Source organism: Lolium perenne, chromosome 7 (assembly GCF_019359855.2).
Source record: "Lolium perenne isolate Kyuss_39 chromosome 7, Kyuss_2.0, whole genome shotgun sequence".
In the NCBI taxonomy this organism is placed as follows: domain Eukaryota; kingdom Viridiplantae; phylum Streptophyta; class Magnoliopsida; order Poales; family Poaceae; genus Lolium; species Lolium perenne.
The window spans coordinates 84,625,657-84,642,710 of NC_067250.2; the positions used below are offsets into that span (position 1 = coordinate 84,625,657).

Genomic DNA, 17,054 nt, shown 5'->3' on the forward strand with positions numbered 1-17,054 from the left:
TGGATCGAATTTGAATTCAGTAAAATTTCTACAATCTTATAGAACATGCATCAATGGAAGGCAACAACATTCATCATCAGATGCTATTCAAAATAATGCAGAGAAAGCAGGAGGACTTACCAGTTTATCTTCACCTGGTATTACATTGTTCTTCATCAGTGTGCAGACATAGTGCTTCATTTCTGGCATTGGCAGCTCCTCCACAATGCTACATAGCTGATCCCTTTGTTTACAAGTCAGCTGTACTTCATTACCAAAAAATGCAGCACTTGTCAAATGATTGATCACCAGATAAACCTGGCCCTATTTGACAAAATAGTGTGGTGTTAGAATAATAGTAAGGTAATGCAGCACTTGTCATCTTTGAAACATAACTTTGATTCAGAAACAAACCTCTAAGAATGGTCCACGTGTTCCAATCATCATCATCAGCACTGAAGTAATCATCCTCTTCACTGTAATGATCATCCTCTTCACTGTAATGATCATCTTCTTCACTGTAATAATCATCCTCTTCAGTCTCATAGTCTGGCTCCTCTTTGTTCTTCTCACTGTGATGGCAAACAAGATGAATTAAGCTTCCCATGATGGCAAACAGAAATTTCATGATAGGCAAACAAGAAATTTCCAAAGCAAATAAGGGTAGGCTAGAATTAACTAGGTGCCTGCATTGTCTTGACTCACAAAAGAATTAACTACATTGTTGAACAAGTAGTCCAAATCAGCTCTTAAATACTCCAGACATGCAAACCACTTCAACAAGCATACGCAAATTGCAGATATATGCTTAACATAATATTTTTATTTTTATTTTCTTTTTTGGCAGTGAGCATGAGCATGAGCAGTAGCAACAGGGACAAACAAGCATAAGCAAATTGCAGTAATCATTCACATCATGTAATCTACAATCTAAAAACAAGCATAGGAACAACTTAGCATATAGCCCATGGCCTTGAGATCAAGACAAGTGCCAGATTTGAAGAAGTCACAATGCAGCTATGCCTTGATTATCACCAAAGTTGTCTTAAAACAAACTGTACAAGCAAACATATTCATTCAAGCAATGGTAACACCAAGTAACCTATCCTTGTTGACATAATTTTTGAACTAAGAAAGGGGTATGTATTCGTAAGTTAACTGAACCCAATATCCACTTCCTCATTCTGCAAACAGAATTTTCATGATGGGCAAACAAGAATAAGCTTCCAATGATGGCAAACATAAATTTCATGATGGACAAACAAGATAAAGTAATGGGCAAACCATGATGTCAAACATAATTTTCATGAAACAAACCTGTGGGATGCACCAACTCCTCGGTGTCCTTCGCCTGAGGTGGTTGCAGGTCGTAAAACGGAGATGTTGTGAATCTGTCCCGGTGGCAGGGACTCCAGGGAGGGAAATGTTGAGGCAGTTGGTGAGAGCGGAATGGTGACGGTCCCGCGGAGGGGAGCCTGTGGTGCCTGCGCCGGAGATGATGTCAGTACCTTGTTTCAAACATTCACCAACTAAGGACATAAACAGAGCTTCTAAATCTACATAATAGAGAGAGAAATTTGAGGGGCAGTTGATGTCAGTACCTTGTCTCTCCTCTCCTTGCCTTGGTCATGCGAATGAGATGGTGACGGAGATGGGGCAGCGAAGGGCCTGCGATGGGGACCTGCTCCGGTAGATCTTGGGACGAGTATCTTGCGGTGAGGAGCTTGCGGTGGCTGCACGGGTGGCGCCAGAGACGGAGACGGCGGCCCAAGATTGGGGATCCTGCGGCCTGAAGCTTGCGGTGGCTGCACAGGTGGCGCCAGAGACGGAGACGGCGGCCCAAGATTGGGGATCCTGTGGCCTGAAGCTTGTGGTGGCTGCACCGGTGGCAGCGACGGAGACGGCGGTGTGATCTTGCGGCGTGAAGCTGCTGGTGGCTGCACCGGTGGCGATGGCTCTGCATGCTTGCGACGGAGAGAAAGACCAGACGAGAACGGCCATTGCGGATAAGAGGGATCCATGGCGGTCGGCGAGGGAGAATGGCGGTGGCGAAGAAGGAAGAACGGCGGCGGCGGTGGCGAGGGAGAAAGCTAGGGTTTTTTCTTCTGTCGAAAGGAGAGCACGAATGGTGGCGAGGGAGAAAGCTAGGTTTTTTCTTTTTTGCCGCGGTGGGAGGACGAAAGTGTTCAAGTGAGAAAGCACCAATGGCTTTTTTGCAAAATGAACGTAGACGTGGGAGGACGAAAGTGCAAAATAAGAAGTGCATAAAGTGCCTCTTCCTCTCCGCCCGGAAGATCTAGGTTTCATTTCCCCCACGAGCTAGGGTTTTCCACTGAGCACTCCACTGCTGAGGAGACGGAGCTGAGGAGCCGGAAGGAGGAGACCACGCCGGCGCACGTCGGAGGCAACGCCGGCGAGGAAAGGTACAACCAAATCTTGGACACTCCATTCCAAATCTTGATCCTTGATCCCCATTCCAAGATCTTGATCCCCATTCCATAATCCTTGATCCCCATCCCCAAAATCTTGTCAACCATTCCTCGTCTAGAAAGAAAAGTTGGGCAAATCACGGATGGTCTGTTGTTGGGGATGGAGATGGTGGAGACGACCCTTGGGCTTGAGTGCTTGACTGTACTGTAGTACGATTTGTGACTAATTCATTTTAATTTTCCTGGACCTTGCTAATTAGGCTTTAAATAGGCAATTCATGTGTGTGAAGCTTCTAAAAAGATGAACAATTGAAGTTCAGATGATTGAGTTTTGTTGGGCTGTGCATTTACTGGTCTTAGTGGTTGATGAGGAGCATTTCTGTCATTTTGCATTGATTGCATGTACTGGCTTGTGCATCCAGTGGTGCTGGTGCTAGTGGTCTTTTTGGCTACTGTCAACTGTCAAGTCTTTTTGGCTATTCAAACAAATGAAACACAAGAGATAAATTTGTTTTGTGCTTGGTGATAATGACTTGTTTTACATGGCAATTGCTTTTGTTGGATGAGTTACATGGCAATGGAAACTGTAGTTACCACCGCATTATTGTGTCTTATCGTCAGTGCTAGTGTCTCTGTTCACCAATTGTCTGGTGATAATGTCTGGTTATGGTTTTATACAGATATGCAGATACATAAGCAGTAGCATAGGACAATAAGTATAAAAGCATATGCAACTGTTTGAAGTGGTTTAATTCTGTCTGGATCAGTTCCTCCTATTGTCTGGTTGGTTTAGCTACCAGTCTTAGAAAAAAGTACATGAAAATGTAGCCCAACCTACTGTCTTCAGTTCAAATGCATTACTGTCTGTCTGTATTCATATTATTTTTGATTTGGTTGATGAGTTTAAGTTAAAATGCATTACTTTGATATTAATTTGATTTAGTTGGGGAGGTAACACAAATATAGTAACTTGTATTGTATGTCTTCATATTATTAATGCTCTACTATCTTCATATTATTGATTGCCTATTAATATTATAACTTGAACCTTATAGATGGGATCCACTAAAGACAATCCAATAGAAATTGACAGTGATCCAAGCTCTGACAATAGTGCTCCAAGCATGTTCTTCAGTTCTTCAAGCTCTGACAGTGATGGCATGTCTGAATGTGACATGTCTGAATGTGACTGTCATTCCAATGTGGTCTTCAGAGGTATTAACATGCATTTGATTCTTTCTTCATCCTGTTGGTTAACATCATCTCTAGTCTAATGTGGGTTAACATCATCTCTAGTATAATGTTGTTATTTATTTATTTATACTAATGTAGGCTTCCATTACTTAACAATGAAATTTCTCTTTGTTACAACTAGGGCCACTGGTGAGTGGGATACAAGATTTTGATGAGCACTGCATGTTTGGAAATGACATGTACCTGACAAAAGGTCAAGTCACTTTCCTTAATGACCACTGCCACCAATTTCCAAAGGAGGATTTTGAGTACTATGTCTACAGGATGACCAAATCATCAGTGGTCAAAAATAAATGCAAGCTGGTAAAAATCTAACCTTCCTTAATATTTACATAACAATGTTGTTACTGTTGATGATTGGAACTGATTGGATACATTGTATGGTTGACAGGATATTGGAAAGAAGTTCACTCAGCAGTACCTGAAGAAGTTCATTGACCGTGCTCCAGGCAATGCTGTTACCGTTGGTCTGGAGTACACAGACAACGATGCATGCTTTGATGTGACCATGAAGATGGCAAAGGGTAAGGCCGAGAATGCAATCATAGCAACTGGATGGTCAAAAGCAATGAAGACATATGAGATCGAAGAAGGAGACATCTGCATCTTTGAATTCTTCCTTACGAGGAAAGGTAAGCTTGGACTGATGATCCACAATGTGCGTGATGACTCTGATTCTGATATGTCTGAGTCATCAGAGTAAGTGCTAAACTCTCCTGAGTCATCAAGAACTTTTAGTTATCTAAGAACTTTTAGTTATCTATGGACTGTTAGTTATCTAAGACCTGGTAACTGTTGAACTATGTGGACCTATAAGTTCTGAACTGCTTTTGATGCCTACCAATGGGCATTATTATGTATGGACTGTAATATATATATAGTTAGTACTGCTTCTGAACTATCTATTATGCCTGTAATGCATGTTATGCCTGTAATTCATGGAATTGCGCCAGCAAAAGGAATTGCAGGCACTATCAGTAAGTGCCAACAGAAGGAATTGCCGGCACTTTCGGTAAATGCCAGCAAAAGGCATTGCCGGCACTTACTGTATGCCTGTAATGAGTGTATTTTAAAGGCAGTCTCAAAAAACGCCGGTAATACTGTGAATTGCCGGCACTTTTGAGGAGATGCCACTAAATAAACTGGAGGCCATTCGATAATGTGCCGGTAATACTATGCATTACCGGCACTTTTCTGGAAATGCCACGAAAACAACTGCAGGCATATCGATAATCTGCCGGTAAACCTAGGAATTAACGGCTCTTTTTCAAAAATACCGAGAAAACGACACTTTTTACTGGCACCTGCTAAAAAAATGCCGGCAAATGGGACAAACGCAGGCACATTTTAGAAGTGCCGGCAAGAAAGTGCTGGCAATTCTAGCACCTGACGTAGTGTGGCGCGCACGGGGTGTGCGCTAGGATGTACGAGCACCTGGCCTCCGCGCCATCGAGGTCGTCGCCTTCAGGATGTGGCGGAGGTTGGATGGCAAGAAGCTAGCTCGCTGCTCGCCGCGACGCTCGACGCCGCAGTCCCCGCCGTCATCGTCTCCGTCGACTACCGCCTCGCCCCGGAGCACTCCAACCCGGCGGCCTACGACGACGCCTTCGCGTCCCTCGAGGCGGTCGTCGCCGCATGCCGCCCGGAAGGCCTCGAGCCCTGGCTCGCCGCGCACGGCGACGCATCCCCCGTCGTCCTCGCTGGTGAGAATCTGAGGAGGCGCCGCCGCCGCTGCGACAAAACGCCGCCTCGACTCGCTGTCGGCCTGGACGAAGGTGGGCGCCGCCTGGACTCACTGTTGACGGCCGCTCTCCCATAATGGCCGCCGCCAAGGAGGGCAACGTGGACGCCTTCCGTGCACTCATCTTCGCTGGCGCCAACGTGAAACTGTGCAACAAGCGTGGTGCCGGAGACGAACCAGAGCACCTGGCCAGCGTGGCAGAACGGGCATCGGATGAGAGGCAACGGAGCGATCTCGCCGACGAATGCATGAGTCGGCGCTGGCGCGGAGCTTGACTGCGACATCTAGGCTAAGAAGAAGATGAGACTGATTGTGGATGGATGGGTGCGGGAAGGAGAAGGGGGGCGGGGGCTAGAAGAAGATGAGACTGCATTAACTCGTGTCGGACTGAGCCATTAATCCGGTGTGTGGGACTTCCTCGGCGTGTACCCCTGTGGAGACTGCTCTGCTTGAGCCTCTTCCCCTAGATCTCCTCACCGGCCTCTCTCTCCCTCGTTGCCGGCGGCCATGGTGGCCGGTGATGGGTGAGAGGGGGGTCTGGTTTCTAGTAGTATTAGGTTCTCTCTTAGTTAGTTTTCTCCCAGCAAATAAAACGGTGGCCGGATCCAGATCCATGGTTTCTCTTCCTCAATCTTTTCTTCCTCATCTGCGTAGCAACGAGGCGGAGGGTGCGAGTGAGGGAGCTGGTGTTTCCTATGCCGGCACCTCCCTGCTGGTTCCATGGCGAGGATTTTCTTCGGAGTTCCTTGCTCCCATGTTCCTTTCTATTTCTTGCTGGAATAAATTCGAGTTGGATGTGTGTTGTTCTCTCTGTCCTCTTCTCTCTTTGGCCGTGGTGGCTGAGAAGGAGATTCTCGGAGGGATTCTGCTCCCTATCTTGGTGAAGTTCTGCCCCAGTTCCATTCGCCTGTGTCGCCGAGGTGGTGGAAGGGCGAAGGGGGAGTTGGGATCTTGTGCTCCATGGGAAAACAAGTTTGCTACTACTGACGGAGTTCATGATTTCAACCAATTTGTTGGGGATAATTTGGTGCAGTTGAAGGCCCTTCACATCTCTATCTTTCTCCAAGATCTTGGCAGCTCAGGCACAAATGGTAAAACTATGGGCATGGTACTGATGCATTTGATCCAAGGATTGAGCAAACTGTTGCAGGTGAATCTGTACCTGCACACATGGGTGAGGTGCACCACTTGTTGTGCTGCCCCAGGCTCCTGTTTTTTGACTCAATCTACTACTGCTGTGATGCCCGTGTGCTGGAGGTCTTTGGGTTGTGCTGGCTGCAACCTTATGAAGCTGTCAAAGGATGATGTGGGAATGCTGATTTGTTCATGTTTTGGGTCGACGCCGGTGCTTCTGAATATTCAATGGCGTCCTCGTGCTCTTCGGTTGGTCAGCGCATATCAGTTGCCTATGCTTAGAATGATTCAGCCTAGATGTTGCACATCATACATAATGCAAGTTGCTGTTCATGCTGCCTATTCAATCTTCATGCCGCTCGAGTTGATTCGCCGGAAACGGGTGAGAGCGTTTCCGTTGTCGCTCCTCAGATTTGGCGGAGAAGATATCTTGGTCTTGAGCTCGGTGATGCCTCTGTTTGATCTACAGCTCAACCCTCTACCTCGGTCGAGTCATCCAACGCGATTGCTGGTTGAGCCGCTGGCTCTACGGTTGGAGACTTCGCAGAAGGCCCCTGGAGAATGCGGTTGCAGGTTCTTCGAGTCCGAGTTCTCACCGGACACCCTGGCAGGCTCCGATTGCATTCTTCTGTTTAGGTTGTGTGGTTCCTTAGCAACTTCTCTTTCATGTGTGCTTCTAGACACTAAATGTTTAGGCTCTGGTTTTCAGAGCACGAATATTTGGTTTGAGCTGTGTTGTAATACTGTTCAATATTAATATAAGCTCTGGGTCCTTCAGGACCCTCTTATGTTCAAAAAAAAAAACTCGTGTCGGGACCTTCCTTCAGTTATTGCAAAGCGCGTGAGCGAAATACATCGAATACAAACCGAGCTAATCTGTGGACAGAGCCCGAATACGTACTTATCTGTTAATACATTCCTAATCTTGAACAAGGTGACGGGCGCGATTTCATCCTCGCCCGTTGCCGGGTTCCGTTGGGTATTTTCGCACAACCTCCAGCTTTCTTTGCCTCCACTGCGAGCACATATTGTCCTTCCCCTTTTTCCCCATACGAAGCATATCATTTCCCTTTTAATTGCCGTCCATCCTGACTCCCCCAGCCGGCTTTGGCAGCCATCGAACTTCGAGTCTTTTCGAATGACATGCATTTGAATGAAGTGCCCAGTTTACAAACGATATCTAGGGCATTGACTCCCACATGCACCCGGATCACACCGAGTCGCCGTTTTTAGAGCATCCCCACTCGTTGGCGCTCCCCACGCCCAAATCCGGCGAAATTTTCGTCCGGATTGGAGGAAGATTTGGCGTGGGGAGGAGTAGTTTTCCAGTCGTGTGCTCCCCAAGCGGCGTTTCTCGGGGAAAAAGAGGATGGCTCGGGGAATCCGGACGAAAGAGGAGACACGTGTGCGTGGGCGGTTGGTTTAGCTTCATCCGGAGTCCCCGGGAGACCCCCGGGAAACCGAGGATGGCATGGGGAGTCCGGACGAAAATAGGCTCAAATCCGGACCAAAACGAGGAACCGGGGGTCTGACTGGGCCGTTTTTCGCCGTCCGGATGAAAAAAAGTGGCCGTGAGGGGCTCTGTGGGGAGACGAGTGGAGATGCTCTTACTGCCCACTATACCTGGGCATGTGTCGGGCCGGGCCGGGCCTCGGGCCAGCCCGAGGTAGGCCCGACGCAAAATAATCCGGCCCAAGCCCGGCCCGACCAAATTCCCACCAAGCCCGTCGGGCCGTCGGGCCGCGGGCCGGGCCGTAGTGTTAAAGTGAGTTTTCGGGCTACCCAGGCCCGGCCCAGCCCGGCAGTCGGGCCAACATTTCTGGCCCAAGCCCGAGTTTTTCGGGCCGGGCTCGGGCCGGGCCGTCGGGCCGGGCTGCCCATGGCCAGATATACTGCCCACCCGCTAGTTCTATCTTCAACAACGAGGCAGTCTCTTATATCCTGAATTCTTCTGGGCACGCGCCCGCCAGACGGACGAGCCGAGCGCTCATCAATCACGTGGTCGACGCGCAAAATTACCTGCTGGACCCGGTCAACCCCATAAAGAGATCCCACTCACCTTCTTCCTCTCCCTCGACTCCCGCATCGCACCTCCCGTCCTCCCCCTTCACACCACCGACGCTGGTGTGCCCCACCCTGGTCATGCTCCCTGGCAAGCCCGTTCCGGCCGCCGCCTTCTCCTAGGAGCACCTTCCTCCGCGCCCTTGCTTCCAGCGCGCCTGCTCTGTGCTCCAACGCACGACGAAGGTGACGGCGACCGCCGCCAGGGACGCGTCCCCGCTGCCGCTGGGACACTCCACCGATCTGCGCCGCGTGGCAGAGGAAAACGACGGCGCAATGGTGTTGGTGCTGACGCCAGGGGCGGCGATAGACCTCGAGCCGCAGCTGGAGCCGGGCCTCGTCGGCCTTGCGCCAGGGGCAGCGGAAGCGCGCATCGGGGGAGGCCGCACACACTGGGGGCTACGACGGCGCCCAACAGCGGACCTCAGAGGCGGAGGACGCCACGTGCACTGTGGGCGGCGGCGCACAACAGGGGGCGCGGAGGCGAACAACGGGAGGCCAGCACCGGGCCGCACCACGGATCTCTTCCACGGGGGAGGGCGGCTGCAGCGGGACGGGCGAGCAATTGTGCGGCCAGGCTGGATCATGGGCAGTGGCCAACATGTGGGGAGAGACTTCACCCACGAAAGGAAGAAACAGAAAGGATAAGTGGAGAAAAAATCACCAAAATTCTCTACGGATAAACTAGAGTTGCATATACCTACAGCAGAGTTGCCTGCAGCTTAACTGAATTTGTCTGCATGCCGAAATTGCCTACCGCTGCATCGAAGTTACCTACAGTTGCATCGAAGTTTCCTAGCGATGAAACAAGTTGCCTGGCGTTGCTCCAAAGTTGCCTAGCGGTGCTCTGAAGTCACCTAACGCTGCTCTGGAGTAGCCTACCATTGCACTAAAGTTTCCTAACATAGCATCAAAGTTGCCTAGATCTACCGCGATGTTGCCTAACCGGCGATGTCGAGGACACCAAGTGGAGGGACCATGGTGGCAACGGTGGATGTCAGGTGCACAGAAATCTAGGGCTTTGTATATGTGGACCTCGTCAATGGCGGCGATGGTTAGGTTGCCATGCTCGACAAATGCGCTACAGTTTACCGTTGCCTACCACTGCACCGAAGTGGCATACCACTCCACCAAAGTTGCCTCGAGATGAAACGAATTTGCCTATGGTTGCACCGAAATTGCCTACCAATGAACCGGAGTTGCGTACCCCTGCAGCGAATTGCCTACCCATGCATCGAAGTTGCCTACCGCTGCACTAGAGTTGGTTGTCTGACACTGCCCCGAAGTTGTTGCATCACAATTCTACGACAATCAACTTTTTAGAGGGCAAATGTGGCACCTTACGACGGAATTTTGGTTGCCGAAAACGCAATTTTGTTAAACTGGAAATGGAACAACAGTTGCTTATCAGGCATAGTAGTTGCATATACTGGAATAATAGTTGCTTCTACTGCCATAATAGTTGTTTCTACTGGCACCTTCCAATGCTTATGTTGCTCGTGTTCATAGAAATGTTGCTTCTACTGCATAGTTTAGGTTCTACTCTTTTTGTTCCGGTCCTTTGATCCTCTATGCAATGCAGATAGTTAAGTTCACCTAGTACTTACTTACTTTCCAATGTCCTTTTATTGTCTCTGAAAAATTTGGTGCCCGGCGGGGGCAACTTTCATACATGACAGAACAATTTTGGTGCCTGACAGAGCAACTTTCATACCCGAGAGAGCAATTTTGGTGCTCATTTGGAGCAAATTTGGTCACCGGGTGGCGTAACTTTGGTTCCCGACGACGCAATTCAAGTGCGCGATAATGCCCAACATGGCAACTTTGATGCCCGATAATACAATTTTTGGGCCCGAAGATGCAACTTTAGTGCCAGACGACGCAATATTGGTGAATAAAGAAAATCTGGTGCCCAACAAAGCAATTTTGGTGCCAGATGGCGCAACTTTAATATTGAACTGAGCAAGTTTTATATCTGATAGAGCAATTTTGGTCTCTAACGGAGCAATTTCGATATCCACACACGGGGGTGTGCTGCGGGCACCAGGAGCAACACATGGGGGTGTGCTGCGGGCACCAGGAGCAGCCGCCGCACGCGGACACCGGAAGAGCCCGGGACGATGAGCTCTGGTTGCCAGCCACCGGAGCACTGGATTGGAGCTCAGGCAGCTCGCTGAGCAGAGGGGTGTGCGGCGGCTCATGGCGTGATGTGCAGCGCTAATTGGGAACGGTGGCGATGCGGGCTCGATATCGGCCACGAACGGCGGCGGATGCGCCTGAGACCACCCGGGGTGGGATTCCCTCGCGAAGGAAGGCCAGCCGGGGCGGCGCCGGCGCCAAGGATCACGACGGCCAGGGCGAGCAGAGTAACGACGAAGGCCAGCGCGGTGCACGGACGGCGGATCCGGCGGCTCGGCGTCGCGCCCGGCAAGAGGACGCCGTTATCGAGGAGCGGGATCCCCACGGTGCCGTGGCCATGGCTGGAGAGTTTCGTTCATGGAGGAAACAGATCGAGATAAAGAAGGAGGAAGACCGTATTTTGCTTTCCGTTTTTGTGAGAGATCACAGGAACTTTCCTAAACTGGACGACCGCCAGAAACTACGGACTGGCACACGGCCGCCGCTAGACGCGCCCCTCTTATATATATGCAACCACTTACAAACACCGAATGCTTCATTGCCTCAAGGAATCTAATCTACTTCAGTCAAGTTCAGTTCTATATCTAAAAATGCTAGTAGACTTGATTAGGACATTTGATCTCAAGGTCGATAAGGATGTTAGAACCCTCTTGTTGGACTAGAAGGCGCCGGGAAAATTTTGGGCATATGTAATAAATGTCTCACCTCTAGCATGGCGTAGTATCGTGCACAACAAATACCCGTATAGACTCATCCTTATGATTAATTAAGCAACACATTAGTGCCTAGGCACCTAGCTATATGGTTTTTCTAAGTAGTTTAGACCAATCGCTCTCATTCACAACTGGCCCGTGGTGGCCGACCCTGTGTGGTAGAGGATTTTCCTACGGGATCGTGAGTTGTAGGTGTCTATATAATTAGGAGCAAAGCAATGCACCATGTATAAAATCTCGTAAACTATTTTGTACCCTAAATTATTTTCTACGATTTTCCATTTTATTTCGGTAGATACGATGATTATACATCGTACTAAACCCGATTTCAATGCGGCCTTCTGTTTGATGGCTTATTAGTTTTGTTGGAACATCGAATAATAGGTAAAATGACAAATAAGTAAGTAAGAAACATGGTCATACCTTCCTGAGGTACATTAATATCAACTAGAGTGTGATAAAACGATAAGTTTAACCAATAACGGATGCACGTTGCAGCACCACTTCGTGCTGAACCGAGATGAGCATCGACATGTTCAGAATGCGAGGATCATCCCAACCTCAATCCCTCTTTTTTCCCATGCGATGTATTGCTACCTGTCATTTGCTTAGCTATGGATTTAGAATTGTTGTTAGAGCCAATCTCTGTTTTGCTTTGGTGGGTGGCAGTTTCAGTTTTAGAATTGATGTTAGGGATTTAGAATTGATGTTATCCCAGTGACGTTACATGAGGAAGGATTCTTTTTTGATAGAAAGCGTAATTAACAAAATACACACAATCTACACATAACAGGCGGACCCTTCTGATTCGGTCGATCACCTGATGCATAACAAGCGGTTCCCCTCTCCCCCAAAACCACCCCCCTCCCCCGAAACCACCCCCTCCCCCGAAACCCTAGACTCCTCCCCGGCGGCGCCGCCAGGCAAAGGCCGCGGGGCGTGGCGGCGGGCTTTCCCTCTTGACGCGGATGGGACGGCGGCTAGGTCATCCCCTCGACGGCGGCGGCGGTAGACCTCCTCCATCCCGTGTGATGGCGGGGCGGCGGCGGTCGGAGGAAGAAGGGGCGGCGGTGGCCAGAGTGCTGCGGCCTCCCCTGCCTCCCGTCGATGCACACCGGTGGTGGCTGGTGGTGGGACGGTTTGCGCCATCCCTTCCGCTTCTCGCCGGTGCGGGGTGGTGACCTTGGGTTTCTCCCGCGGTTCGAGGACGCCCGGGGCAGCAACCTCGGGTTCGATGGAGGAGGCGGTCTTCTTCTTCGTCGGAGGTGGTCGGCCAGGCTGGTAGTCCTGTGTGGGGGATCATGGGATCTCACACAGGTTTCCGACGATGGTGATCTAGTCCGGGGTGTCATGGCGGCCGGTGAAAACTGAGCCTCTACCTCGGTCTTGGCGGATGATGGCGGCGTCGGTCGGCGTCGTTACCTTGTCGAAGGCGTCATCTTTGCCTGTCTTGGCACTACACTCGGCGTGTTGGGGATGCGCGGCTGCCGGTGAAAACCGTGTTCCGACCTCGGTTGGCGGACGAGTGCGACGTGTCACGCCGCTACCTTCTTGAAGGCATCGTCGACGCAGTCTGCGGTTTCTCACTCGTGCTGCTCCGGGGGAAACCCTAGGTCCGGGTCTCCCGGATCGGACGATGGCGGCGCGTCCTGCGTCGTTCTACCTCTTGGGGCATCGTTTTTGGAGCAGCTGCTGGATGTTGGCGGACTTCGGTGGTGTGGTGTTCATCTACCACATTGTTGGCGCTGAGTCTCAGTGGCATGGTGCTGCAGGGTATCGACGACAGATGCGGGATGATGTATATGTGCAGGAGGGTGGAGCCGTCTGGCGTCATGGTGGCATCGACGGCAGGTCTTGCAAGGTTAATGCGTTGATCTCTCTTGAAGATGGAGTCGAGGAAGACGGCGGGAACAACTCCTGTGGCGTGTGCGTTGGCATGCGCTGAGAGTCTGCTTGACTGGATGTGTTTCTCACCTGCTATTGGGCGGTTTGGGAAGGCATTTAGTTTTGGATGATGTGAGTTGGTGTATTGTCACCCTCTTCATCGTACTGTAGGTATAGTAAGGTTGCTTCGAGTTTGATCTTTTATTTTGTTTCTTGTAAGGTTTCGTGAATAATCTAATAAAAGATCAAACCAATGGCGCGGCTGTCTGTTCTGCGCGCGCACTGGCGGGCGGCGGCTGGACTTCTGCGCCGCCTTCAATGGCATCGTATCCCGCGCGGCCGCCCTTAAAAGTCCACCTGCCGCGTTCCTCCTTCGCCCACACCTCCACTCGCACCACCACCGCCGCAGCACCATGGGGAAGAAGAAGAACGACTTCGAGGCGTCCGGCAGCGGAAGCAAGAGGGTGTCGCTCCCCGTCACGATGGGGAGGCTCATGCACGGCAAATGGTTGCCGTGCGACGAGGCCTGGTCCGGCGTGCAATTGCCTGGCGCCTGGGGGCTCAGCTGCCGCCGGGTGCCCATCCCTCCAGTCCCTGCACGCGAGCCTGATCGGAGCGCGGAGATCCGACGAAGGAGGCGGTACCTGCCGCCGGACCTCCGCGCCGATCCGGCGTACGCCATCGACTCCCAAAGTTGGCGTACGTATCTGTCGACCGAGACGGATAGGAGAAGAAGGGCGGGCTTCATGGGCGACAGGGATTTTCCCTTCGCGGCTGCACCGCCGACTCGTCCACGAGGACAGGACGCGCCGACGCGTCGTCAGCAGGCGTCGACGCGCGTGCAGTACAACGACGACGACGACCGCGAAGACCACGACGACGACGCATACGACGCCTACGACGACGAGGAAGACTACATCGAGGCGCTCGCGTACCATAACGAGGAGGTGAAGGACGACAGCGACGACTACGTCGCGGCCGTCTTCCACGAATGGCAGCAGGCCATGGTGGAGGGCCGCAATTTCGAGTTCCCGGAGAACATGACGAACGACGAGATGGCGAAGGTCGGCGTCCTCGTCTCCGAGAACGACGCGCCTGTGCAACCGCCGCTACGCCACCGTCGTGATGCCGCCGGGCCTGTCGGAGGATGAAGCCCTTCGACATGCGCTACAGGACTCGGCGGCGCCACAACCGTCGCCGTACAACCCCTGGGCTCCTCCTCCACAGCCGCAACCCTGGGCGCCTCCTCCACCGCCGCCACAGCCGTATCCCTGGGCGCCTCCACCGCCGCCACAGCCGCAGCCCTGGGCGCCTCCACCACCGCCACAGCCGCAGCCCTGGGCGCCTCCGCCTCCACCTCGACCTCCAGCACCGCCGGCGCGCCCGGCGTACGCTCCCCCGGATGGCAACTGGCCGTGGGTGATACCGGAGCTCATCGTGCTCGACAGCGACGAAGAGCAGCAGTAGGCGCACACGTTTAGGGGTTTTTTTTTACTATGTAAATTATGTTTTCATGTTTAAAAAAAATGATTCGGCCAGAAAATGTGGCGTGCCGCTGGAGCCACCTCCCGACGCAAACGGACGCACGGTCGATTTCGACCATTTCGACTGCTGACGCAAATGGACGCGCGCGGATGCGTCCGCGCCGCTGGAGATGCCCTTACGCACTGGCTAGGTGCCTCTGCTCTCGAGGAAGTGAAATTGGCGGATACGTGAAGGCAACCAGAGACGAAGATTGTTCTCATCCCCAAATCGAGCGATGCTGCTGAGTTGAAGGACTACAGACCTATTTCCCTCTGCAACGTGATCTACAAGATCATTGCCAAATGCCTCATCAATAGGCTCAGACCTTACCTCCAAGAGCTAATATCTGAAACCCAAAGTGCGTTTATCCCTGGTAGACTGATATCAGACAATGCTCTGATTGCCTTTGAATGCTTTCATGCTATCCATAGAGCTAGAAAAGGGGATGACCAGTTTTGTGCTTATAAGTTGGATTTAACTAAGGCCTACGATCGAGTAGACTGGGAATTCCTGGAAGGTGCACTAATCAGATTCGGCTTTGACAGAAAATGGGTAAACCTGGTGATGTCTTGTGTCAAATCGGTGAAATTCACTGTGCAAATTAATGGCCAGCTTACAAAGGAAATTATTCCAACTAGAGGACTAAGACAAGGAGACCCCCTATCTCCTTACATGTTTCTTTTTGTGGCTGAATGCTTCTCCAAAATTCTTGTGAGGGCAATTCAGAACCATGACTTGAAGGAGTTCAAAATAAGCAGAACCGCTCCAGGAATCTCTCACCTCATGTTCGCTGATGACTGTATTTTGTTCTTTCAAGCAAATGGAAGCCAAGCTAGAGTAATTAAGTCAGCTTTAGCAACTTTTGAGAAAGGGTCAGGCCAACTCCTTAGTGTTAGCAAGTGCTCAATCCTTTTCAGTGACCAATGCTCTCAGATCTCACAAAATAGTGTGAGACAAATAATGGAGGTTCACCGAGAGGAATTTGAAGACAAATACCTGGGACTCCCTACTCCTGACGGCAGGATGAAGAAAGGCAAGTTCCAACCTTACAAGGATCCTTTGGGGAAAAAGCTCACAAACTGGGCCGAGAGGTACATGTCCATGGGAGCCAAGGATGAGCTGATCAAGTCTGTAGTTCAAGCGATACCTATTCATGTCATGAGTGTATTCAAACTCCCAGTTGGTTTCCACGAAGACTATATGCGTATCGTGAGAAACTTCTGGTGGGGCGAAGATGAGAATAAACGGAAGGTGCATTGGGCAGCGTGGGATATCCTAACTGATCCAAAAGAGTTAGGAGGTGTTGGATTCAGAGACACCAGGATTATGAACCAAGCCCTTCTTGCAAGACAGTGTTGGAGAATCCTAACTAAACCAAGTAGCATGTGCTCTAGACTCCTCAAGTCTATTTATTTTCCTCGGGGAAATTTTCTGGACACAGTCTTTAGACAAGATGCGTCTCCTTCGTGGCAGGGTATTGAACATGGTCTAGAGCTTCTCAAAGAAGGTCTCATTTGGAGAATAGGGAATGGTGATAAGGTGGATATTTGGAGAGATAGTTGGATCCCCAGAGACTACAACTTAAAGGTGTCCCCTGGAAAATCCAATAGTAGACTGCGGAGGGTTAAACAACTTTTGTTGCCCCAAAGTAACCAGTGGAACGAAGAAGTGGTTAAGAGAGTTTGCTTTCCCAGGGATGCAGATTGGATCTTAAACTTGAAACTTCCAAAGGAGAAGTGTGACGACTTCTTTGCGTGGCACTATGAGAAAACGGGGATCTTCTCTGTAAAAAGTGCATACCGGCTGGCATATAATTTAAACCATGGCGTGATGTGGAGGGCAGGAAGCAGTTCCAGACCAGACAACACCAGGCTATCTTGGAAAACTATATGGAATGCTAAGGTTCCTAGCAAAGTCAAAATCTTTGGATGGCGGGCGGCCTGTGATAATCTTCCAACTAAAAAGAACAAATTCAGAAGAACTCTAGAAACTGACAGCACTTGCAGCATTTGCGGAAGAGTGGAGGAAAATAGCCATCATGCTATCGTGGACTGCTCAAAACCGCGGGCCCTTAGATATGCCATGAGGAGCTATTGGGACCTTCCGGGGGAGTACGATTTTCTTTATTCTGGTCCAGATTGGTTGCAAGCTCTTTTGACTAAATGTAACCTGAAGCAAAGAGATAGGGTGTTGCTG

General features: G+C 50.7%; 1 long non-coding RNA gene across 1 annotated transcript; it reads right to left on the bottom strand.

Moving 5' to 3' along the window:
• Nucleotides 1-307: 307 nt before the first annotated feature.
• Nucleotides 308-1,669, bottom strand: LOC139833010 (uncharacterized). Its single transcript, XR_011747984.1, has 3 exons — nucleotides 1,581-1,669; nucleotides 1,297-1,463; nucleotides 308-551 (listed from the first exon to the last, which is right to left on the bottom strand). It is a non-coding gene; the product is annotated as an uncharacterized lncRNA (long non-coding RNA).
• Between the last annotated feature and the right edge of the window lie 15,385 nt (nucleotides 1,670-17,054).